Source organism: Podarcis gaigeae (genome assembly GCF_964106915.1).
Source record: "Podarcis gaigeae genome assembly, chromosome: 8".
Lineage (NCBI taxonomy): Eukaryota > Metazoa > Chordata > Lepidosauria > Squamata > Lacertidae > Podarcis > Podarcis gaigeae.
This window is the reverse complement of record NC_139684.1, coordinates 7,584,248-7,610,698: the sequence shown is the minus strand read 5'-3', so window position 1 is coordinate 7,610,698 and position 26,451 is coordinate 7,584,248. Positions and strand designations below refer to the sequence as shown.

At 48.3% G+C, this 26,451-nt stretch overlaps 1 protein-coding gene and 1 long non-coding RNA gene across 2 annotated transcripts in view; both read right to left on the bottom strand.

The window, feature by feature from the left end:
* CUX2 (cut like homeobox 2) overlaps positions 1-26,451 on the bottom strand; it is a 241,997-nt gene that overhangs the window by 108,075 nt on the left and 107,471 nt on the right. The gene's annotated exons all lie outside the window — the stretch shown is intronic.
* On the bottom strand, positions 492-25,471 carry LOC310851270. Its single transcript, XR_014567677.1, has 2 exons — positions 25,432-25,471; positions 492-1,125 (listed from the first exon to the last, which is right to left on the bottom strand). It is a non-coding gene; the product is annotated as an uncharacterized lncRNA (long non-coding RNA).

Sequence of the window (26,451 nt, the reverse complement as noted above, 5' to 3'; positions counted from 1 at the left end):
TCCTGTTTAGGAAAGCTTTTAATGTTTGATGTATTACTGTATTTTAATATTTGGTTGGAAGCCGCCCAGAGTGGCTGTGGAAGCCCAGCCAGAGACACAGCCTTATTTAACCCTTATACACACTGTAGATCACAAGTTTTGATGTGGCAGCTCCACAGGTTTCAGGGCTATGGCAGGAGGTTCCCTCTTTTCCAAAGAGTATTCAGCCCAACTTTGACATATGGTCGTACCTTGGTTTTCGAACAGCTTAGTTCCCGAATGCTTTGGCTCCCGAACACCACAAACCCGGGTGTGACTGTTCTGGTTTGCGAACTATTTTTGGAAGCCGAACGTCCGATGGGGCCAATCAGAAGCCATGCTCTGGTTTCCGAACATTTTGGAAGTCAAACAGACTTCAGGAATAGATTCCGTTTGACTTCCAAGGTATTGAAGCACGTGAACGTAAGCAGGTACTTGCTTGGTGTTAAATAAGGATCAGGCAGACTCAGCAATGGAGAATAAGAAGGTGAAGTTTATTGCCAGGCAATAAGGACCCAGTTTGGAATCTCTTCCAAAAGGAACTGGGACCCCGATTGACAGAAATCCAGAGGTCTTTATACCTGAGCAGATCACAGCAAATCATAGATCATGAGACAACCATGAGGCAGTCATGATATTGCCAGCGAAAATTAGCCAATTAGCAAGCTTCTTGCCATGCTACCAGCTTCTGGTCAAGCACTGGTCAAGCACGGAGTTCTAGTTCTGCTTTCCGATGCTTGCAGTGACGCTCTGTCTAACCTCTCCCCTAGTTATGACAGGACAGGGAGTTTGGAGATTTTGTGGTTTTGCTCTTCCTGTTCTGTGGATTAATTTAGCCTGTATCTGAGGGGATTTTGTACCAGAATCTCTGATTCACATCTTCCCCATGTCCAGGGTACACGGATGTTTGTAGGGGAAAGGTCGGCTCCTAATTTTGCTGTTTCAAGCAGTATGCAGTTAGCTAAGGCACAGCTTCCATTTGATTCAAAATGGATTATAAAATACTGTAAGCCCTGATTATGTGTGAGCATATATGAATATATTGATTACTGATAACTGATTATATGGATAGCATAGGGGTAGCCCTTCTTCCTTGCCACAGTATGACTGTATATGGCCAATACAAGGCAGAAGGTTCTTACTGAAGAGATTTAAACTAGGGATGGGTGAATCTTTCAATCCTAGTTTCTCATTCTCTGTGTTAACCTTCAGCCCACCCCATTTCCACACCAGTTATGGTTTTGTTTGTTTTAAGAAGGAAGTCCTCACAAAAATTTGCCAGCATTTTTGTGTTTGTATCCTGCCTCAAGGAGCCCAGGATCACAAAACAGTTGAACGATTTAAAGTCAAAACAAAGCAAGGATTTTTAGTTCTGGCAACAGGACCATGGATGCCCTACAGAGGGAGGCTTACCTGCCCCATCTCTGCGAACCTTTCTGAAGGCTGGTGGTACCTTATCACCTGTACTACAGCTGCTGTTTTATACGCTTCTAGAAGTTGAGTGGTTGCTTTATCCATACTGTTTGTTCTGATGTGGTATTTATTAAAAGTAAAGGGACCCCTGACCATTAGGTCCAGTCGTGGCCAACTCTGGGGTTGTCGCGCTCATCTTGCTTTATTGGCCGAAGGAGCTGGCATACAGCTTCCAGGTCATGTGGCCAGCACGACTAAGCCGCTTCTGGCGAACCAGAGCAGCGCACGGAAACACCGTTTACCTTCCCGCTGGAGTGGTACCTATTTATCTACTTGCACTTGACATCCGTTCGAACTGCTAGGTTGGCAGGAGCAGGGACCGAGCAACGGGAGCTCACTCAGTCGTGGGGATTCGAACCACCGACCTTCTGATCGGCAAGTCCTAGGCTCTGTGATTTAACCCACAGTGCCACCCGCGTCCCTTGTGGTTTTATTATGCTTGTTTAAGTACCGTAAGCCAGTGTCAGGGTCCCCTGTAGACCCAAACGCCCGAGATTAAAAGCAGCAAAAATTACGATATTGATACACTGGGCTAAAGACATTGTTTATAATATACAGTTAGAAGAATGGGAGAGGTTATGGAAGGAAGGTATTGGTTTTACTGCATGCAGTACGCTTAAAGAAATGTAATGAAAATGATGTATAGGTGGCATCAGTTAAATTGGCTAAAATGTACAGAACAAAAAATGACGGTTGGACATGTAAGGAAAAGGAGGGTACTTTTTTCCACATGTGGTGGACATGTAAAGAGGTAAAAGCTTTCTGGGAGATGATATATATTGAGTTAAAGAAAATGTTTTAAAACACTTTTGTTAAAAAAAACAGCAGCTTTCTTACTGAGTATAGTGCGTAAAGAGATACCGAGACAAGATAAAAAATTGTTCTTATATGCAACAACTGCAGCACGATACCAACAAAAGAAGAGTGGCAGATGAAGATGATGGACTTTGCAGAACTGACAAAACTGACAGGAAGAGTCCTGAACCAGTGAGATCAAGTATTCCAAAAAGACTGGAACAAATTTATATTATATTTGAAAGACAACTGTAAGCAATTAACATCATTAGCAGGGTTATCTGAAGATTTGTAAGATGAATTAGCTACCTATTCAGGTTGAGTAATTTAATATTTTAAGTCATGATATAACAAGAATAAGAAAGGAAGCGCAATGCAAAAATGCAAAATTTTATTTTGTAAACCACTAGGTGGGAGAGAGGGAAGTTGTTTAGGCTCAGTTGAGACAAGAGATTTAGTAAGAGGATACAATGTTATGTATTGTGATTATATGTAAAATTAATAAAAAATATTAAAAATAAATAAATAAAAGCAGCAAAAATTAACAAAGCAGGCTTGTGTGGGAGAATATTACCACTGCTTCTACTAATTTATAATTTATCCCTTGTCCATCTGGCTGGGTCTCCCCAACCACTCTGGACGGCTCCCAACAAAATATTAAAAACACGATAAAACATCAAACATTGAAAACTTCCCTAAAGAGGGCTTCCTTCAGATGTCTTCTAAAAGTCAGATAGTTGTTTTTTTCCTTGACATCTGAAGGGAGGGCATTCCACAAGGTGGGCGCCACTACCGAGGAGGCCCTTTGCTTGGTTCCCTGCAACCTCACTTCTCACAGGGAGGGACCGCCAGAAGACCCTCGGAGCTGGACCCCAGTGTCCGGGAAGAACGATGGGACTGGAGACGCTCCTTCAGAAAACCTCCTAATGTTGTTTTGCGCTCTGAGCTGAACTGAGTTTGCTTCCTCTCCCAGCAGCCCCTAAAACAACGTCCAAACCACGTCACCTGAAGTGACCGCCTTGTGTGAGGGCCTCGTGGCGTAACAGAAAAAAACGAGCCCAGAATCCTGCACCTCAATTTGTGACCATTGGTCCTTCGGCCATATCTGAGTTTGATGCACCCTTTTGCTGCCACAGGTGCTGCTGAAGAGAGACCTCCTGTTCTTTAAAAAGGAAATGTCTTCCCTGGATTGTGGTAGTCGACAGGGTGGGGGGAGGTGACATGGAGAGTCCCGGTGTCACGGCCATGTTTGCGATGCAGGGCAGGGTGAGACAGGCCGCAGCGTGCAAGACGGATGGTGGTACACATGGCCTCTCGGCAGACAGGCTGGCTTCTAGGAGCTATCAATCATTTTCCTGCGTATTATGTAAATTCTTGATGCTAAAGATGTATGGAGTCAATTACCAGGGGTCACGGCTGGGTGTTAAATTCGTACTAGGAAGCTCCTCTCGGTCTCCAATGAATTTGAGAGAGATTGCGAGCTTTCCGCCTTTTATTGGGCCGTATAAATATTTCACTGTTAGACATGAAAAAAAAATTGGAGAAAAAGCAGATAAAAACTGAATCCCCCCCTGTGTATACAGACTGAGACAAGGAGTAAGAAAGCGGGAGTCAGCAGGTTTTTTAATGGCCTTGCAGCACGACCCGTGAATGGCTTGATTCGGGGTTTGTTTTGTTTTTAGCTCTGGGTTTTGCAGTGGGCAAGGCAGGGGTGCAGCAGACAGCCTCACAGCTTCAGCTGCCTTGATTCAGACAAGCGTGTGAGGCAGCAAAGTCACCAGGTCATCCCCAAATTGTGGGCCATGGGGCAACATAGTGCCACAAGAGAGCAACTGCAGAACCACCAGGAACAAACCCATTAAAAGTTTCCAAACCCAGGAAGAGGTTGGCTGCTGCACCCCTTCAGGGTACGCTAACCGTCAGCCCAGCCCGGAGGCAGATGGTTACACTGCACCCCTCCTGTTCAACTCTGGGCAGTGCCGGATTTATGTATAAGGACGCGGATGGCGCTGTGGGTTAAACCACAGAGCCTAGGACTTGCCAATCAGAAGGTCTGCAGTTTGAATCCCCGCGACGGGGTGAGCTCCCGTTGCTCGGTCCCTGCTCCTGCCAACCTAGCAGTTTGAAAACACATCAAAGTGCAAGTAGATAAAAAGGTACCGCTCCGGCGGGAAGGTGAACGGCGTTTCCATGCGCTGCTCTGGTTCGCCAGAAGCAGCTTAGTCATGCTGGCCACATGACCCGGAAGCTGTACGCCGGCTCCCTCGGCCAGTAAAGCAAGATGAGCGCCGCAACCCCAGAGTCGGCCGCGACTGGACCTAATGGTCTTTACCTTTACCCTTTGTTGTGGCTACGTACCAAAGCCCTGGGTCTTATCAGTGTGGCATTGGGGGCTGAGAAAGCCACTGGGCCGGATGAATAAAGTTATGTGCCTGAATCTTTGGCCTTCCTCTCCAAGCTGATCAACACACACTGCTATGGCTTGTGTAATATGCTCGATAGCATCACTCGTTTCCTGACCGTGTTCGTTTCTCACCCCCCACGGAAAAAACCCCACAGCTTTCATATCTTTCCCTGGAACGAACATCTAACACGCTTGTGAAAATCACTGTCCTTTTTGAGATCCCATTACAACTGTTTTGATAAAGCTCCCGAGCCAGAGATTCCATTTTAGATTAGGGGAAGATCACAGGCGATGGAGAAAGAAGGGAATTGTCTCCAAAGGGCTGTGCTGCGCGGCCCGCCGACTCCTCGGTGAGTCGCAAACACAGAAATTTGGGGGGCACAAGCGTAGCAAGGTTCGGCTCTGGAACACATAGTGGAGTTGCAAGATAAGAGTGCCTCTGAGCATGTACGAAGGATCTATCCTGTCACACAGTAGCCGTGACCAATCCCCGTGCACACTGAGAGCTGTAACAAAGGTGCTCAAATCTCGGCTTTAACAAACTCAACAAGCAGCATAAGAGGAGATTTCCAGCCCAGCCCAATGGGGGCCCACCTAGTCTAGACCACTGTTTTTACAGATGCCCCATGGAAAGCCCATAAGCAGGACCCAAGTAAGAGCCCTTTCATCTCCTGTTTTTTTTGTTGTTCTTTAGTTGTTTAGTCGTGTCCGACTCTTCGTGACCCCCTGGACCAGAGCACACCAGGCACTCCTGTCTTCCACTGCCTCCCACAGTTTGGTCAGACTCATGCTGGTAGCTTCGAGAACACTGTCCAACCATCTCGTCCTCTGTCGTCCCCTTCTCCTTGTGCCCTCCATCTTTCCCAACATCAGGGTCTTTGCCGGGGAGTCTTCTCTTCTCATGAGGTGGCCAAAGTATTGGAGCCTCAGCTTCAGGATCTGTCCTTCCAGTGAGCATTCAGGGCTGATTTCCTTCAGAATGGAGAGGTTTGATCTTCTTGCAGTCCATGGGACTCTCAAGAGTCTCCTCCAGCACCAGAATTCAAAAGCATCCATTCTTCGGCGATCAGCCTTCTTTATGGTCCAGCTCTCACTTCCACACATCACTACTGGGAAAACCATAGCTTTTACTATACGGACCGTTGTTGGCAAGTTGATGTCTCTACTTTTTAAGATGCTGTATAGGTTTGTCATTGCTTTTCTCCCAAGCTCATCTCCTGTGGCTTCCAGCAACTGGCATTCAGAAGCACTGGTGCCTCCTACGAGGAGGTAGGATGGAGCCATTGTGGCTGGTGGCCATCAATGGGCTTCTCCTTCTTGCCTCTTGGACAAGACACTCACTCTTGCTCCCAATAGCCCCCCCCGACATTCTCCAAAATGAAGATAGTATTAGCTTGCTCTACCTTAAAGGGCTGTTGTATTTATTAGACTTTATGCCCTGTTCTCCTCAGCAGGAAAAGCGCTGGCAGAACTCCCGGCGAGAACGCAGGACTCAGGATGGAACAGGACCCTGGCAACCCGCGCCCAAGACTGGCAGAGGTGGGCGTTGGGAGTGATGCCAAATCAGGCGCAACGTGGCATCCGCTGAGGCAAGATATGCCTTGCGCCTGTTTATTGCTAAGGGATCTTAACAGTCGCTGATGCCTGACTCGGAGATACCCTCAAGCAAGTAACTTCCAAACTGTGCGGCAGAGAGAAAGAAAAAGAATTAATCTCGAGTCCTGCTTGTCGGAAACAGGGCATCCAATCATAATTGCTTCTTTAACCATTTTATCCATCTGTGTCACGGAATGGGGAGCGTGTGGCTCTTGGGCTGTTGCTGAGCTCCAACTTCAACCAGCCTTGGGCAGCTTGACCAGTTGGGGACTAGGAGTGGGGAGTGTCGCACAAAGGACCGTATTTTTCGCTCTATAAGACGCACCAGACACCAAGACGCACCTAATTTTTGGAGGAGGGAAACAAGAAATAAAATAATCTGAATCTCAGAAGCCAGAACAGCAAGAGGGATTGCTACGCAGTGAAAGCAGCAATCCCTCTTGCTGTTCTGGCTTCTGGGATAGCTGCGCAGCCTGCATTCGCTCCATAAGACGCACACACATTTCCCCTTACTTTTTAGGAGGGAAAAAGTGAGTCTTATAAAGCAAAAAATACGGTACCTCTCCACCTGGCCTACGCAGTGTTACGTTGACACCATGGCCTTGGTGGTGTCAGCACTCCTAGGAGTCCTAATGGTTGGTGTCTGCTGCCTCCTACTCCCTAGCCAGTGTTTCCCAGTTGTCGGTGTTTATACCACGTTTTTTAAGATTTGCCTTGACAGAGTCTGTAGACCTCTTTTGTTGACCACCAGCATTACGTTTTCCATTTTTAAGTTCATAATAGAGTAGCTGCTTTGGAAGACGATAATCAGGCATCCGCACAACATGACCAGTCCAACAAAGTTGATGTTGAAGAATCGTTGCTTCAACACTGGTGATCTTTGCTTCTTCCAGAACACTGGCATTAGTTCACCTGTCTTCCCAAGTGATGTGCAAAAATTTTCAGAGACACCATTGATGGAATCTTTCGAGGAGTTGGAGATGGCGTTTATAAGTGGCCCATGTTTCACAAGCATACAGTAAGGTTGGTAGTACATTAGCTTTGTAAACTAGCATTTTGGTTTCCCTGCAAATGTCCCGGTCCTCAAACACTCTGCACTTCAATCAGGAGAAAGCCGCACTCGCCGAGCTCAGGCGATGCTGGATTTCGGCATCAATGTTGGCCCTTGTGGAAAGATAACTGCCCAGGTAGGAGAAGTGATCGACATTTTCCAACATTACACCACTGAGTTGGATTTGTGGCACTGCAGAGGGGTTGTTTTTTACTTGCTGGTGCAGCACTTTGGTTTTTTGGATGTTGAGTGATAGCCCAATCCTCTGAGTGGGCACACACTACGTTGTCATCAGCATACTGAAACTCTATGACTGAAGTTACGGTAACCTTACTTTTTTGCTCTCAGCCTGCTCAGATTAAAGGGCTTTCCATCTGTTCGATATATGATTTCTACCCGAGCCCCCCTGGGGAGAGTACAGTGGTACCTCGGGTTAAGAACTTAATTCGTTCTGGAGGTCCGTTCTTAACCTGAAACTGTTCTTAACCTGAAGCACCACTTTAGCTAATAGGGCCTCCCGCTGCTGCCGCCGCATGATTTCTGTTCTCATCCTGAAGCAAAGTTCTTAACCCGAGGTACTATTTCTGGGTTAAGCGAAGTCTGTAACCTGAAGCGTCTGTAACCTGAGGTAGCACTGTATTCCACAAACAGGGAGCCACTACAGAGTAGGTCCGTTCTCATGTTGCCACCCTCCAAACCTCTCATGGAGGAGACACACAAAGAAGGCCCTCAGATGATAAACACAGAGTCCGGGCTGGTTTATATGGGGAGAGGCAGTCCTTGAGGTATTGGGTCCTCAGCTGATTCAAGCTTCATAGGTCAAAACCAGCACATTGAACTGGGCCCAGAAGCTAATTGGTAGCCAGTGCAGTCAGTCCAGTTTTGGTATAATATGCTCAAAGTGTCCTGCCCCGGTGAGAAACCTGGCTGCTGAATTTTGCACCAGCTGAAGTTTCCGAACTGTCTTCAGAGCAGTGGCGTAGCGTGGGTTGTCAGCACCCGGGGCAAGGCAAGTAATTTGCGCCCCCTAACCCTAACCCCCAGATGTTGCGCCCGGTGCGGCCGGCCCCCCCTGCACCCCCCATGCTACGCCACTGCTTCAGAGGCAGCCCTATGTATAACCCGTTTCAGTAATCTAACCGAGAAGTTACCTGGAGTCAAAATCTTGCTTTTTATATGCATCAAAACTTCTGTAGCTATCAGTATTATTAAGTTCCTAAACCAAAAGGAAGCCCCCTAGTGGCAATGGCCATTCTGATTTATAGGCTAGCAATCCATACCCAGGGCTATTCACTAAGCCCAGACAACTTGACACTAAGTGGGGTTTGCGGTCTGTGCATGTGAACGCTCTGTCTCTCACCCCCCCCGCCCACTGGCTCCATCATTTCCCTCTTTGATCCCCATCAAGGCCAGGAGCCGGCAATCAGGACAAAGCGCCCAACCCATCGAGCAAATTAAAGCAGAGCCACATCACATTGTTCGCTTCCCAACAGATACCCGTTGTTCTTGCCTCTGCCGGAGGTAAACAGAAAACCTGTCCAGCTCAAAAGAGGCCGTCATGTTTCATCTGCTCTCGTCTGGACTGTTAATATGGTGTGGCTCAAGCGTGGTGGGGAGGCAGGGGTTGCCAACTTGAATAAAATATTGGGGGGAACGGACAGGTAAGCCCTGCATAATTGATCACAAGACACGGTACACACACACACCATGTGAATGGCTACGCCCATCAACTTTGATCAGGTCCAACGCCAGCCCTTCCAAATTCTAATCAAGGTCTGGCATTTCCATTTTCCGGGACGGGCATCAAGCCAGAATGGTTTGTCTTGGTTTTAAGAGAGAAGGAGAAATACCGCGTTTCCTAGTTTTATCAACTTTATCTGTAAAAGAGAGATTTAAGAGATGGAAGATGTGAGGAGCAGAAACAAGCCCATGAGCCAGATTTGAAGGAAATTTGCAGCTCCAGATAGACGGACAGAAAGATAGATACAAATTCAGAGAGAAGAGTTTGAGCTTCTTCTTTTCATTTTAATGTGGGACCAACGCAAAACACCACACCAAGGTCTGGGCACCCCACAGCAATGCCCCAGCCTAAAACTAGAAGAAGAAGAAGAAGAAGAAGAAGAAGAAGAAGAAGAAGAAGAGGAGGAGGAGGAGGAGGAGTAGTAGTTTGGATTTGATATCCCACTTTATCACTACCCGAAGGAGTCTCAAAGCGGCTAACATTCTCCTTTATCTTCCTCCTCCACAATGTGGAGGAGCGGGGAATCGAACCCGGTTCACCAGATTACAACTCCACCGCTTTGAACCCCTACACCACACTGGCAAGCAGCCCAACCAAGAAACCACACACCCCAGGGTAGGAAAGACCTTTTTGTGCTGGCCTGATTGGGAGTGGGGCCTTTGCCCCACTCTTCAATATCTCCGGGTCCTTCTCATTTCCAGGCTCCATCACCTGAGGACTCGAGGCCTCAAATTACGACACAACCGTCCGTTCCGGTGACCCACGGCGAACACCGAAAGGACCTCCCTGGCTCATTGGGGGCATCCATGCCAAATGGATTCAACCGAGTAGGAAGGTCAATCAACATTGTGCCGGGCACAGCTGGGACCTCCCTGCGAATTCTGGGTCTCATTCCATTGCATGCTATTCTACCGCAGGCAAATGCTTCCACTTCTCCTGGCAGCAGCAATCTCCTGCCCCACAGCTCTGCTGCTCCCCTGGTCTGACCCATTCCACCTCCCTGCATCCCTATCTATTTTGCTGGCTCTAATGCTTTCACTCACCCCAGCGGCACGAGAGCCAAGCGTGCATTGTGCATTTCTCTGGTGCAGATGTATAGGGTCTGTGACAATGGCAGCGGAGGACAGAGAATGCAGATTCCGGGTCCTCAAAAGATATGCAAATCCGTTAATCAAGAGGCCTATTATTGTACAAGCTTCACGCATCAGCGGCAAGCCATCCACCAAGAAAACTGATCAAGTGCTAATAACCGATTGTGTGGCAGAGAGACATCCCTTACCCAGATTTGCTGCTGCATTTAAAGATTTTGCGGAAGGGGGGGGGCTGCGTGTTAACCCAACCAATTTCTAATTATGGCAAAATTGTTCTCTCACTCTGAAAACATCTCACCACAATCCTCCATCCGTCAAGCTGTGCAAGAAATAAATCTGTCAGAAACTAGTTAAACGGAAGATGCTCCACTGTTTGGTGGGGGGGGGGGAGGAGGAGGAAGAATATTTTTTCCTGGAGGGGAGTTACGAAGGGAAGTGTTGCCATATGTCCTCTTTTCCCAGGACATGTCCTCTTTTTCCTGGGTAGAGTCTTGATAGTGATCTGTAGTTAAAAGTAAGGTAAAGGTAAAGGGACCCCTGACCATTAGGTCCAGTCGTGGCCGACTCTGGGGTTGCGGCACTCATCTCGCTTTATTGGCCAAGGGAGCTGGCGTACAGCTGGTCATGTGGCCAGCATGACTAAGCCGCTTCTGGCGAACCAGAGCAGCACACCGAAACGCCGTTTACCTTCCTGCCAGAGCAGTACCTATCTACTTGCACTTTGATGTGCTTTTGAACTGCTAGGTTGGCAGGAGCAGGGACAGAGCAACAGGAGCTCACCCTGTCACGGGGATTCGAACCGCCAACCTTCTGATCCTAGGCTCTGTGGTTCAACCCACAGCACCACCCGCGTCCGTAGTTAAAAGTAGAAGTCGACATATGTGCCTTCATTTTTGCTCTTCAAAATATGGCGGCCCTAAATAGTGACAAGCAGTGGGGACAGTCCTTAGGTTGGGAAGAGGGAAATTACTGCTTACATTTCGGAGAACAGCAGCTTTCATTTGGGGGGAAAACAACAGCTCAAGTTTCTAGTCCTCACAGCTGAGCAGAAGTTAAGCTTTGGCTGATTAACATCCTAGACCCTTTTAAGATGTGTCTGTGGGCGGGGGCTGTGGGGAGGGGCGTTATTGTTTTTATCATGTATTTTGTGTTTTTGTCTTGCCTTCTTATACTATGAACTGGCTTGAGATCCATGCATGAAGGGCAGCACAGTGGTACCTCAGGTTAAGTACTTAATTCGTTCCGGCGGTCCGTTCTTAACCTGAAACTGTTCTTAACCTGAAGCACCACTTTAGCTAATGGGGCCTCCTGCTGCCGCTGCGCCGCAGGAGCATGATTTCTGTTTTTAACCTGAAGCAAAGTTCTTAACCTGAAGCACAATTTCTAGGTTAGCGGAGTCTGTAACCTGAAGTGTATGTAACCTGAAGCATATGTAACCTGAGGTACCACTGTATACAAATTTAATAAACAATAATCATACTAAAACGTTAAGGCCAAATTAAATTAAAAGGACTCCCAAACTGTTGTTGTTGTTAAGTCTCTCCCTCCACCCCCTTTATGATTTCTGGCAACCTAACCTATGGCTTTGTGACTAAGATGGACCAAAAATGCCCCCTATTAAAGAGGCAAGATGCTCTGACAGGCCTAATTTGAGACAGGGCTGGTGAAAAACAACAAATGCAGGTGGAGAAAGGGGACTCAGCAAGCTGCCTTGAATGGCTACAAAAAGGCGATTTCTGAAAGCAGCATACGCAGCAACACTCAAAAGGAAACAGAATTTAAATGTGTAGCAGGCTTCTGCTGTAACTTTGTAGGCTGATGGTTAACTCCCAATTTAGGCAAAGAAGTTTGTGATCAGACTAGCAGAAACAACACTTTGCTCATGACTGGGCTGAAACTCATGGAATATTCGCAGGCTGTTTGAACTCTTTCTTTCGACGGCAGGCACTAGGATCTAACTACCCTGATCTTCAGCATGCAGGATCAGAGAGATAAGAATATAAATTACTGTTATTACTGTTGGCGAAGCTGCCTTTAGTGCAAAAGATGTCATCGTTTCACCAGGTCTACTGGAAGATGTGAAGGATGGGTTAAAAGGTAAAGGGACCCTTGACCATTAGGTCCTGTCGTGGCTGACTCTGGGGTTGTGGTGCTCATCTCGCTTTATTGGCCAAGGGAGCCAGCGTACAGCTTCCGGGTCATGTGGCCAGCATGACTAAGCCACTTCTGGCGAACCAGAGCAGCACACAGAAACGCTGTTTACCTTCCACCTATTTATCTACTTGCACTTTGACATGCTTTCGAACTGCTAGGTTGGCAGCAGCAGCGACCGAACAACAGGAGCTCACCCGGTCGTGGGGATTCGAACCGCCAACCTTCTGATCAGCAAGTCCTAGGCTCTGTGGTTTAACACACAGCGCCACCTGCATCCCTATAGAAAGGGTTACCAGCCTCTGGGTTAATGTCATCTTCGCTGGCAATGGTTTTTTGTGTAGGGTCATATTGATGGGAAAGGAAGCAGTTTCTCTGCCAACAAAGAGCACCACTGGCGAGGCCATAGGCCATCTTCCCTCTGGCTTGGTACCCATGAAGCAGGAGATATTGCCCAGCTGGCCGGATTCAGCACAGGGGCTGCCGGCTGCCAACCCCCACCTACCCTCAAGTCAAGTTTTGCTACCCGTCCTGCTGACGGGGTTGCCAAGACCAGCCAGACCAGGAGGAGCCATGCCCGGCCGTCAAGGTAAGAGCTGACATTGGCTTCCTGCCTGCCGGTTGGAGGGCAGGCAGGAGAGGAGTGGATAGAGGTGCTTTCAGACCAGCAGGAGGAAGACGCCACAGGGCCCAGCCATGCCATTATACACTTTTATTGATGCTGCACTGAAGAAAGCTAATCAATATATTAGATTTCCAAAAGAAAGAAAAACAGCAACCGCCAGAGAGTTTTCCAGCGGGCGCTGAGAGCTTTCAACAGCACTGGCTGAGGTCATCGTCAGGAAGCTGGGTAGCATCTCCATCCGTCCGTTTCCATTAAAAGAAATGGCTCCTTCGTGTAGCTGTTAAACTGTGGAACTCGCTCCTGCAGGAGCCAGCAGCAGTCACCAACTTGGATGACTTTGTAAGAGGATTAGGAAAATTGCTACGATGCCAGTGTGGTGTAGTGGTTAAGAGCGGTGGACTCGTAATCTGGTGAACCGGGTTTGATTCCCCGCTCCTCCACATGCAGCTGCTGGGTGACCTTGGGCCAGTCACACTTCTCTGAAGTCTCTCAGCCCCACTCACCTCACAGAGTGTTTGTTGTGGGGAAGGAAGGGAAAGGAGAATGTTAGCCGCTTTGAGACTCCTTCGGGTAGTGATAAAGCGGGACATCAAATCCAAACTCTTCTTCTTCTACTAACCACAATGGCTTTGCTTCCATGGTCAAATGGCTTCTGGGTACCATTTCCTGGAAACTACAGGAAGGAGAAGGGTCTCCTGTGTTCTCTTTTGAGGCATCTGAGTGGCCGCTGCGAGAACAGGATGCTGGGCAAGATGGGCCTGATCCAGCCGTGCTCTTCTTACCTTCTGATGTTATGTTCTAATGATTCTGACTCTCAGTCTAGTATACCTGAAGGAGTGTCTCCACCCCCATCATTCAGCCCAGACACTGAGGTCCAGCTCCGAGGGCCTTCTGGCGATTCCCTTGCTGCGAGAAGCGAACCAGGCAGAGAGCCTTTTCGGTGGTGGCACCCGCCCTGTGGAACGCCCTCCCACCAGATATCAAGGACATAAACAACTATCTGACTGTTAGAAGACATCTGAAGGCAGCCCGGCTTAGGGAGGTTTTAAATGTTTGATGTTTTATTGCTTTTAAAAACTATTATTATCAATATCCTGTTGAGAGCCACCCAGAGTGGCTGGGGAAACCCAGCCAAATGGGCAGGGTATAATTTTTATTATTATTACAGTAGTACTTTTGGTTAAGAGCTTAATTCGTTCTGGAGGTCCGTTCTTAGCCTGAAACTGTTCTTAACCTGAAACTGCTGCCGGAGCACAATTTCTTTTCTCATCCTGAAGCAAAGTTCTTAACCCGAGGTACTATTTCTGGGTTAGCGGAGTCTGTAACCTGAAGCGTCTGTAACCCGAGGTACCACTGTATTATTATTATTATTATTAATTATTATTATTATTATTATTACTACTACTACTACAATGGAAGCATCAAAAGGACCCTTTCCACCCTAGACTGCAGAAATGAAGAAACCTGGAGAGTTAACCAGGAGCGGCTTTTCGCATGCAATTTTAAAAAAAGGAAATCATAGATTTGTAGAGTTGGAAGGGGATCCCAAGGGTCGTCTAGTCCAACCCCTGCAATGCAGGAATACTTTGACCAACATGAGACTTGAACCCACAATCCTGAGATCAAGAGCCTTCTGCTCTACCGACTGAGCTATCCCAGCTTTTTGTGACATAGTTATTCAGTTCTGGGACACAGAACAAGTTCGTGGCTACTAGCTGCACTAGCTCCCTGCAGAGTTGGGGAGCTAGCTTCATGTTGCAAGAAAGGAGATTTCAACTAAACATCAGGAAGAGCTTTCTGACAGTAAGTGCTGTTCGACAGTGGAACAGACTCCCTTGGGAGGTTGTGGACTCCCCTTCGTTGGAGGTTTAAAAGCAGAAATTGGACGGCCATCTATCTTAGATACTTTAGTTGAGATTCCTGCATTGCAGGAGGTTGGACTAGATCACTCTCAGGGTTCCTTTCTCCTTTACAATTCTATGATTCTATTATTTTTATTCCACTCGGACTGTCGTGTAAACTGGCCACATGCAATTTATTATCAGTAGACGGGAATGGAGGAGAGCTTCTGTTCGGGTAGGATTTCGAGCCAAACCTATCTTATTTACATTTCCTGAAGCCAATACATGAACTGAATGAAACACAGCTATCTTTTGGAATTTCCAAAGTTTTATACGCAGCTCTCCAAACAAAAACTGTATACACTGGTACCTCAGGTTAAGAACTCAATTCGTTCTGGAGGTCCGTTCTTAACCTGAAACTGTTCTTAACCTGAGGTACCACTTTAGCTAATGGGGCCTCCTGCTGCCGCCGCGCCGCCGCCGCATGATTTCTGTTCTCATCCTGAAGCAAAGTTCTTAACCCAAGGTACTATTTTTGGGTTAGTGGAGTCTGTAACCTGAAGTGCCTGTAACCTGAAGCGTCTGTAACCTGAGGTACCACTGTACAGTCATACCTCATGTTGCGTCTGCTCCAGGTTACATGTTTTTGTGTTACGTCCCGCGGCAACCCAGAAGTACCGGAACGGGTTACTTTTGGGTTTTGCCACTCACACATGCGCAGAAGCGCTAAATCGCGCCGCGCACATGTGCAGACGCGACACTTCGGCTTGCGTCAGTTCCATGTTACAGACGGGCCTCCAGAACGCATCCCGTCCATAACACGAGTTTCCACTGTACACAAAAAGTGCACATTTGGTGGGGGGGTGAGGAAACTGTGCACAGAAATCCATATACAGCTGTACCTCGGAAGTGAAACAGAATCCATTCCAGAAGTCCGTTCGACTTCCAAAACGTTCAGAAACCAAGGCGCGGCTTCCGATTGGCTGCAGGAAGCTCCTGCAGCCAATCGGAAGCCTCGGAAATGCCTCCAGACGTTCAGATTCCAAAAGAACGTTTGCAAACCAGAACACTCACTTCTGGGTTTCTGGCATTCAGGAGCCAAAACATCCAAGTACCAAGGCATTTGGGATCCAAGATACGACTGTATTATTAGTGAAAATAACAAACAAAAACTCATGATGTTATGCAAAACTGCTTGCAAAAATATTAGAAAGAATACACACTAAAAAAAAATTCATGAGGGCTTTTTATAAACACACACACACACACACACACAGAGATGCAGATATGGTGAACGGAATGCAGATACAGATACAGTGGTACCTCAGGTTACATACGCTTCAGGTTACACACGCCGCTAACTCAGAAATAGTGCTTCAGGTTGAGAACAGAAATCGTGCTCCGGCGGCGCAGCAGCAGCAGGAGGAGGCCCCATTAGCTAAAGTGGTGCTTCAGGTTAAGAACGGACCTCTGGAACGAATTAAGTACTTAACCTGAGGTACCACTGTAAAGGGAAATGGACATAAGACTCATTAAGGGGAGCAGCTGCCAGTCAGTTAGATGGACCACTGCTCTGACTCAGAATAAGGTAACTTCTTATGCTCCTAAAGGAGTAAATCCATTGGAATGAAGTTTTATCCTCCATTTTACTCGCAACAAATGGACAGCTGCACATAATTTGAAAGTCCTTTCCCTCAAAGCATCCCTTTTTAATGGGAGTGGTAGTGTGACATTCTGGGATGCCTCTCCCAATACGAACCTACCCACTCCTTACGATTCTCACCTGAGGCCCTTCTCTGGCTCCCTTCCTAAAGGGAGACTCAGAAGATGGTGACAAGGGAGTCGGGGCCTTTTCAGGAGTGGCTCCCCACCTGTGAAACTCTAAGGAGATCTGCCTTTGCTGACTTATTTTCAGTCCCAGGTAAAAACTTATTTTTGCCCCCAAGGGTTCGATAGGACTAGGATGGTGGTGGTGTTTTTCTGAAGCATAAGAAAGAGTGCCAAGGTTTCCTGCAGCTCTTGCAAGGGGAGGGGTCGTTCTGGATATTTCCATGATTTTTTTTATGAATGCTAACATTATAATATGTTTATGTTTTTCAATACATTGCAAGTCACTGGGAGACCTCTGTTATAACAAGCAACTAACGAGCCTAATAAATAGGCTCATGGTTGTGGAAGCAATAAGACGCTGATGGCAGGATCCATTGCCAGAAATCGCTTGGAGCAGGAATCTCACCCCTAACAGCAAGGACCCTTTTATCCCAGACCTTTGTTCCGATCCCGAAGGGTCCTTGCTGGTGGCAGCCTTGGGGGGAAATCCTGTATAGCAGATTTCCAAATTCTGAAGCACACAGGACAGCTTCTGGCTAACCTGCTGCCCTTCAGAGGCTCCGAATTGCAGTGCTATTTAGCCCCAGAGGCGGGGGGCACTGTGGGTTAAACCACAGAGCCTAGGACTTGCCGATCAGAAGGTTGGCAGTTCGAATCCCCATGACGGGGTGAGCTCCCGTTGCTCGGTCCCTGCTCCTGCCAACCTAGCAGTTCGAAAGCACGTCAAAGTGCAAGTAGATAAATAGGTACCACTCTGGCGGGAAGGTAAACAGCGTTTCCGTGCGCTGCTCTGGTTCGCTAGAAGCGGCTTAGTCATGCTGGCCACATGACCCGGAAGCTGTACGCCGGCTCCCTCAGCCAATAAAGGGAGATGAGCGCCGCAACCCCAGAGCTGGCCATGACTGGACCTAATGGTCAGGGGTCCCTTTACCTTTAGCCCCAGACAGCAGTGGTTCTCAGCACTTGGAAGAACCAGGTTAGCAAAGACTGGTCCAGGAGAACAGTGGGCTTTTTTTTTAAGGGGTGTGTGTGTGCAAAAGTTCTGTATTTTGCCATGGGATTACCTGAACCATACCAACTATAATCCAACGATCCACAACGCGATTACCCCTAACCCCAGATAGGAGGGGGCCTTTTTTTCTAGGTAACACAATCCTACCAGCCAGCCAGCTGCAAATTTTCAGGGAAAGAGGCTCAGAGAGAAGAGAAACAAAAGAGGAGATTTAATAAGCAGAAAGAGTGCAGGGTGGGGAGGGAAAGCTCCCCCCCCCCCACAGAAGTGGGGGCAAGGGGGGGTGTCTAAAGCATCTAATTGCAATCAACAGCAGACATCTGACGCAAGTGACGGGATCAGCAAAAAATTGCTGCTGAGAGGGGCAAAATCTTTGTCTAAAAATAATCAGCCATTCCGCACGCCACTGATTTTTTTTCCTCCCCCTTCCTTTCTTTTTGCTATAATGGTAATCGATGCTGCAGGCTTTGAATCCCATCAATTTATAGATCTACCCCAGCTCTCTGTGCCTGGCGATTGTCTGCTGGCTCGCAGAAAGATGTTGTGTGTGGGGGGGGGGGAGAGAGAAGAGGCTTGCCACCCGGGCCCCCGCTGTGTGATTAAGATAAGCCCAAATGCCTTCCATAAATTCCTTTATCAGTTTTGAAATTCTCGGCCAGCCTACGGCCTGCTCCCTTTCCAGAGAGAGACACAAATTACATACATGTGTGTGCATGTGTGTTATACACACAAATACAGACACACCCCTATGCACATACATGCACCCTCTCTCCTCTGCCCCCGAAGATGTTTGCAGCAGTTAAAGATTAGCCCAAGCTTTCTGAGACGCCAATTTTTTTTTCTGAGGCTATCGATCAATAAATCAAATCAGAGCCCAATCGATCGCCCAATCAGAAGCGTCTGGCCGATGCATTACTGCTGGCGCCTCTGAGCCTGGCGTGGCCTCCTCTGGCTTCCATCAAAACAGGACCAGCCTGGCGGGTTGCCAGCTCTCTTTCTCTCTCTCACCCCCCCAACTTTCGCCTAATAGACTCCGCAGCACAGGAGCTCCCAGCCTGGCGCAAGAGCAATAAATTTCTCATCTAACAGCCGATCGAGAAACAAGGTGAACATCTGTTTTGCTGCAATGAAACTCGCCATGTTCTCCGGGAGTCACAAACCGGCTCTGACAGCCTAGCCCCTTAAGGCAGCTCCCAATCGCATCTCCCCCCCCCCCCAAAAAAAAGGGAGGGAGAGGAGGGAGTGTCCACCAGTTATTTCTATTAAGTAATTTCAATATATCCCCCATTTTTCCAGCCACTCTCCTCTTCCACCCCGCCCCTCGCTTCAGCTGCAACAGGAAGAGAGAGAACCGCAGCTCGTTCTCAGTCGATAGTAAAAACCATCCTGGGACCCTGCAGTATGAAGGCAATTTTATGATACCCATTATGTAGCACTGTAACTTCATTAAAAGCTGTTTATCCCCTCTAAGCATTTCAAAGCACTTTCCCGCACCTTTAAAATGGGGACTGGATTAACTGGGAGGAGGAAGGCACTGCGGAGCAAAGCAGGCTGGTCTGGGAGGCCGGCCCTGTGGTTGGACTGGGGTTCAACAATCCATTTATTGTTTATATCCCAACTTTTTCCCCAAGGAGCTTTCAAGCGCGCCTACATGGCTTCCTCCTTATTCAATCTTCACAAAACCCCGTGAGGCAGGATAGGCAGAGAGCAGCTGGTCCCCAAGGTCACCCAGTCGGCTTCATGGCCGAGTGGGGATTTGAACCCTGGTCTTCCAGGTCCCCGGGTGGCACTGTTGGTTAAACCACAGAGCCTAGGACTTGCTGATCAGAAGGTCGGCGGTTCGAATCCCCGCGACGGGGTGAGCTCCCGTTGCTCGGTCCCTGCTCCTGCCAACCTAGCAGTTCGAAAGCATGCCAAGTGCAAGTAGATAAATAGGTACCACTCCGGCGAGAAGGTAAACAGCATTTCTGTGCCCTGCTCTGGTTCGCCAGAAGCGGCTTAGTCATGCTGGCCACATGACCCGGAAGCTGTACGCCGGCTCCCTCGGCCAGTAAAGCGAGATGAGCACCGCAAACCCAGAGTCGGCCACGACTGGACTAATGGTCAGGGGTCCCTTTACCTTCTAGGTCCCAGCCTGGCACTCCTGCCATTGCACCACAATGTCTCTGTCTCTCTGAACATAATGTGACGTGACAGCCTTGGGCTAGCAGTTAACAAAGCCCATCATGGCTGGGATGGGGAACTGGTGGCATCCAAGCATTCCCAAATTTCAACTCCCATCGCTGGCCATGCCTAGACACCACCCCGAACCTGCTTTGGTACTGTGGGAGAGAGAACCTCTCTGAGCATGAGCAGAGTATCTTTCTCTCACTGCTCAGCAATGGCGTAAGAACTGCTCTGCTGCAGCATTCAGGTCCCACCAACTGCAGTCAGACCAAATGCCGGCTCCCTCAGCCAGTATAGCGAAATGATTGTCAGCCATGACTGGACCTAATGGTCAGGGGTCCCTTTACCTTTTACAACCCACCACACATAACTGATCTCATGACATGGTGCACCCCTCTATATGAATGGCAATGTCTATCAACTGGGGGGAGGGCTCGAATATTTTTTTGGGGGGGAGAAGCGAAGGGATCTTGGCCCCTAGGAATTGGCTCCAGTCCACCACACCGTTTGTGGCAGCAAATTTGCCCAAGTTAGTGACGTGTTGTGAGAAACAGCACTGCCTTTCATGCGTCAATCAACTCCCTTACACAGGTTTTTGTTGTGATCAGGAACCGGTTAAGACTCAACGTGGGTTAGCAACCAATCCCTCTCCGCAGGGAACTCTGGGAAACCATAATTCTGTGAGGGGAAATAGGGGTCTCCTAACAACTCTCATCAAAAGGGACACGGGTGGCGCTGTGGTCTAAACCAGTGTTTCCCAACCTTTTTTGGGCAAAGGCACACTTGTTTCATGAAAAAAATCTCGAGGCACACCACCATTAGAAAATGTTTTAAAAATTAACTCTGTGCCTATATTGACTATATATAAAGTAACTCTCTTTAATAGGAATCAAATAAACACAAAGAAAGTATTTTATAATTACTTTATTATGAAATAGTAAGTAAACAGAAATATGAAAAATTATAAAATACTTTATTCAGTGCGCCTTTTGTCCCTCTCCTCGAAATGCTCCAACTCAATGTTCCTCCGCGGGCTGGGCCCACACCGCAGCCCAATACAATATGAACCCTCCCCTCGCAAGCGGCAACCCCTCCACACTCCCCACCTTAAGCCTCCACACGCGCCCTGCCCAAAGAGATGCCCGCGCACGCGCGAGGGGATACTTTACCTCAGCATCCCGCCAAAAAAAAAAAAAAAGAGGGCGGGAGACTGCGGTCCCTCAGAGGCTGGGCGTTAGGAAGAAGCAGCCGCCTTCATCCAAGCAGGAGCAGCAGCAGCTGTAGCTGTAGTAGCGCCAAGCTGTGCCGGGGACTCCGTGCCCATGAGGGGAGGGAGGGGAGAGAGAGGAGAGGCAGCAGGTCGCCCTCTTAAGTCACGCGCGCGCAGGCACCACCACGCATCCCTCACGCCCTCTCGCGGAGCCCCTGCTCAGCACCTCCCGCCTCGGGGACGCCCGTCATGAGCCGCTGAGAGGCCGCCAAGCCTCCAGGCTGCTCCCATTCAGCCTTAGGCGTGCGCCCGCCTCGGGAAAAGCGGTGCTGGGAGGCGGAGAGAGAGAGAGAGAGGACGCCGCTGGCCGCGTCCCACCCTCAGTCAGTCGGCTCGGAGCTACTGAGGAGAGGGAGGTGGGGACGACGGCGCGCACGTCTGTTCTGCTTGGGGCCAGCGCGCCCCCGCCCCCCTCTCCAGAATCCCCAACTAAATACGACGCGCTAAGGGAGGGGGGAGAACCCACCCACAAAGAGGACGCCTTTCTGCAGGGCGCCTAAGGCCTCTCGCCGCCCGACTCACCCGCCTCCCTCCCACGGCACACCAGGCAACGTCTCGCGGCACACTAGTGTGCCGCGGAACACCGGTTGGGAAACACTGGTCTAAACCGCAGGGCCTAGGGCTTACTGATCAGAAGGTTGGCAGTTCGAATCCCTGCGACGGGGTGAGCTCCCGTTTCTCGGTCCCTGTTCCTGCCAACCTAGCAGTTCGAAAGCATGCCAAGTGCAATAGTTAAATAGGTACCACTCCGGCGGGAAGGTAAACGGCATTTCCATGCGCTGCTCTGGTTTCAACAGAAGCGGCTTAGTCATGCTGGCCACACTGTCCAGACTTTGTCCACTGTCTGCGGACAAACACCGGCTCCCTCGGCCAGTAAAGCCAGATGAGCGCCGCAACCCCAGAGTCATTCGTGACTGGACTTAACTGTCAGGGGTCCTTTCCCTTTTGAACAACTCTCAGCACCCTTAACAAACTACAGCTCCCATGATTCTTTGGAGGAGCCCATGGCTGCTCAAAGTGGTATCACTGAAACTTTCAAGACATGGTTTGAATTTGGCCCAACCAGGGTGGCCAACCAGGCACGACAGGAACTGGAGTCCACAACATCTGATGAGCACCAGGTTGACTAACTCAAGTGTAGACGATCCCGGCTAAGATGCGCCAAAAAACTGACGGAGGAGAAGGCAGCTTCATGTGCCCGCGCAACCTTGCCAGGTTCAAAAGTTGGGAGAATGCAGAAACTCTCCACCCATTGCATTCTTATTTTGCTCAGGCCACTGGGCACCAACCACAACAGAGCCATTCACAAATATTTAAAATCCATTCATAAAAATATAAAAACAAGCTGCTAGATCCCCCACCTAAGGGGAAAAAATGGTGCAAGGAAACCCAGTGTTGGTATGAAAGGTCTGGCTTGATGGAGCTCTCTGAAAAAGGCAAGAAAGAAAAGCAAGGACACACAGCAACCATTTGCAAACAAATTGGGCGGGGGGAGGAGGAGCAGGTTCGATGCTGTTCCTTTGCCATACAATAAATAGACCTTTACAACTTTGATATATCCTCCCCCTAATGACTTTTAAGGGCAGCCCAATAAAGCTGAGAAAGAACAGGGAAGAAACCAACAAATGCTTAATATTCAATAAATGTGTCAATTTTACATAGAGAGGCAAATGGGCCTTTATTGAGGAATTGGTAAATTTCCTTGGAGAAAAGTAAGTGCGTTTTAGCCTTCAAGGGGTCCCTGGTGAATGGAAATGGAATGTGATTTGTGATAAAACTCAGCTGCTCCATAAAAGACGTTAAATAAATGTTGCTGTTTCACTTGGGATATACAGAATTGATTGCATTATAGACCTGTTCTAAGATGCACAATTCTCCCCGCAAGGTATCTTGCGAGTTTCTCTGCATTTTTGAAGCCGGGGAGCAGAGACGATTTAGATTACATCTTAACTCGCTGGCTAATGGCAGCCAAGAATTTGCCAGGGGACAGGGCGGGGAGACAGGACTCGTGGTAGCAGCTTCTCTTCCCCAAGACTTGCCCTTTTATTCGGAGCTGACACACCGGGCATGTCTGGCTTAGCCAACGTGGGGAAAGGGTCTGACAAACTCATCAGAGGAGGGGGCAGAAGCGGGGGCTGCACTTGAAATAAGGTGTGCTGTTCTGTACCACACCGTGGAAAGGATAATGTGGAATCGGAAAAGGCCCAGCCAAAATGACCAAGGAGCCACAGTGGAGTCCCCTACAAGCAAACTTTAGAACAAAGGGGGCGTTTTAAGTTTAGGGGGGGAAAGGTGAGTAAAAGAGGGGCATGATAGAGGTGTTGAAGATTTAGCATGATATAGAGAAAGAGGAGAGATCGCCTTTCCCCCTCTTTCTCATCATACTCAGTGCCGGATTTACCTTTAAGCTATAGCTTAGGGCCCCACTCTCTTGGAGACCCCCCAAAAATTTAAAGGAAAAAAAATCTGGATGTACATTTCCAAAAAATAATATAAAAAACAAATAAAACAAAACCTTCATACAGCAATCAATTTAAGTTAGAGCTTAATAATTATTTCACTGTTAATATACTTCTTAATTGTATTTCACTATTATTGTATTTCAGTTCAACAATTACTTTGATAAAAATACATATTTTGTTATGTGCACATGGCTTTAGATACCTATTAGGTTCATAAATTACCATATAGCATATATTCAACACAAAAACAGTGACAATTTGTTGTTGACAAAGGACAGCTGGACATATAAAGGGCTGCAATAACTTCAGTAGCTTAGGGCCTCATCAGACCTAAGTCTGGCCCTGAAGAAAAAGAGTTTGGATTTGATATCCCGCTTTATCACTACCCGAAGGAGTCTCAAAGCAGCTAACATTCTCCTTTCCCTTCCTCCCCCACAACAAACACTCTGAGGTGAGTGGGGCTGAGAGACTTCAGAGAAGTGTGACTGGCCCAAGGTCACCCAGCAGCTGCATGTGGAGGAGCAGGGAATCGAACCCGGTTCACCAGATTACGAGTCTGCCACTCTTAACTACTACACCACACTGGCTCCCTGATCATACTAGAAGCCAAACGGGTCGCCTGATGAAGCTGAAGCTTGGAAGATTAGAGACAAACAGAAAGGATGGACTTCTTCACACAGCAAATGGCTGAATTATGAAATTCACACTCCCACTAGATGCAGTGGTTGCCAAACAACATTGAGATCAGACCAATTTGGATATGGTCAGGTTGCCAGACGCTGCGGCTGAGGATGAATGTGCGTTGCCTCCAGTACCGTTGGGTACGGCTGCCGTTGTGCTCATGCCCAGATTGTGGGCTTCCCATTGGGGCCTCTGGTTGGCCGCTGTCGCTAACAGGATGCTGGACTGGGCAGCCCTGTGGCCCCGATCTGTCAGCCAGGCTCATGGGTTCACAGGGCACCAAGGCTAAAGATAAGCAGGCATGGCATAGCGTCAATCATTTCGATCCATCATGGCTGCCCTGCTGTGTGCATGAAAGATACTGTAAGTGCTCAATGTGACGCACATGCATGACAGCCAGGACCCAGATTGATGTGGGGATTGTTAGTTTAGCCTTGACAGTGGCCCAGAGGTATATTTCACCACAAAAATTGATCCGGCCTCTTTTGAGTGATGCTGCTATCCCATAGACACCAGACTCCATCTCCAAACACTCGCCTGCCCCACCTCAGCCAGAGTTTATGCGCAATGTCAGAAGTCTGCCCACACATAAGGTTGGGTGGCAAATCTGCGCGTGCACACCCAGTTTCACCCTTCCCATCATCTCCTGCTGAGTGGGCACACTCTCCTCGGGGCCCAAAGCTACAAGGGTTTTAACACAACACCACAACTTCCCAGGCAACCTCTGAGCAGGGGTCAGCAACCTTTATAAGCCATGGGCTGGTCCACAGTCCCTCAGACCATGTGGTGGACTGGACTATATTTTGAAAACAAATATGAACGAATTCCTATGCCCCACAAATAACCTAGAGATGCATTTTAAATGCAGTGGTACCTTGGGTTAAGTACTTAATTCATTCTGGAGGTCTGTTCTTAACCCGAAACTGTCCTTAACCTGAGGTATCACTTTAGCTAATGCGGCCTCCCGCTGCTGCCGTGCCACCGCCGCACAATTTCTGTTCTCATCCTGAAGCAAAGTTCTTAACCCAAGGTACTATTTCTGGGTTAGCGGAGTCTGTAACCTGAAGCATCTGTAACCTGAAGTGTCTGTAACCCAAGGTACCACTGTAAAAGCACACATTCTACTCATGTAAAAACACCAGGCAGGCCCCACAAATAAGACAGAGATGCATTTTAAATAAAAGGACACATTCTACTCATGTAAAAACACGCTGATTCCCAGACCGCCCGCAGGCCGGATTGAGAAGGCGATTGGGCCGGATCCGGCCCTTGGGTCTTAGGTTGCCTACCCCTGCTCTGGAGCCTAGAGACTGGGGACAGGTGGGCGAGGAGATCTGAAGGCAATAAATTACTCCTGGATAAATCACAAATAGCAAGAAACCCTAGCAAGAAACAGCAAATGAAACCCAGTACAGCAAATATAAGCAAAGCAATCTTCATACAGAGAAATGGTGAGGTGTGTGTGGGGGGGAGAGATGAGCAGCCCCGCCATGGTGACGCAATTGTGCCGCTGCTGCTGCTCCAGATTCCCCTCCAATCAATCACATCCTGGGGCTGTTACCGCCTGGGCTCAGGCGGATCCCAGGCTTTGCCAAGAAGCAGCGTGGTGCTAAACAGTCCAATAGTTCACCACAAGATAATAGGTGGCTTGCTCCTCCAGCCCTGCTGGCATTTTAAACAAACCTAAACTCCCGTAATTGTTTAATGCTTATTTTTCTTCAGTTCCAGTTCGTAAACTATGCCTCTTCAAGACAGAAATTGCTATTTTCCATACTTCTTCTTTTTTAAAAGGATAAAAACACACCTGTAATTCCAAGCATGTGTTTGTACAGAAGAGGCCAAGTCTATCAGTTGACACTAAATTTCTTCCACTGGGCCATGGACAGATGAACTCTTCCTCAGTCCCCACAGCTGTTCCTCTGCACTAATAATGAGCACTAGAAATTTGCTCTTGTGTATTTAAAAAGAACAGAGGGGCCATGTTCTGTGCTGGAAAGCCAAATTAAAAAGCCTGCTTTTGAAAACACCAACTTCCACCCATTCTTCCCTAGAATTTCATGCACTGCGGTGGAGCAGCCCAAGAGCATTGACCAAATTCAACATCCATGCGTAAGAATGCTAAGAAAAGGACTGCAGGATCAGAACAACGACCCTGTTCTCACAGTGGCCAACCAGGATCCTGTGTTGATGACACATGCCAGGACCTTGCCCTATCATAGTCCTGGCAACCAGTGTCAAAGCAAT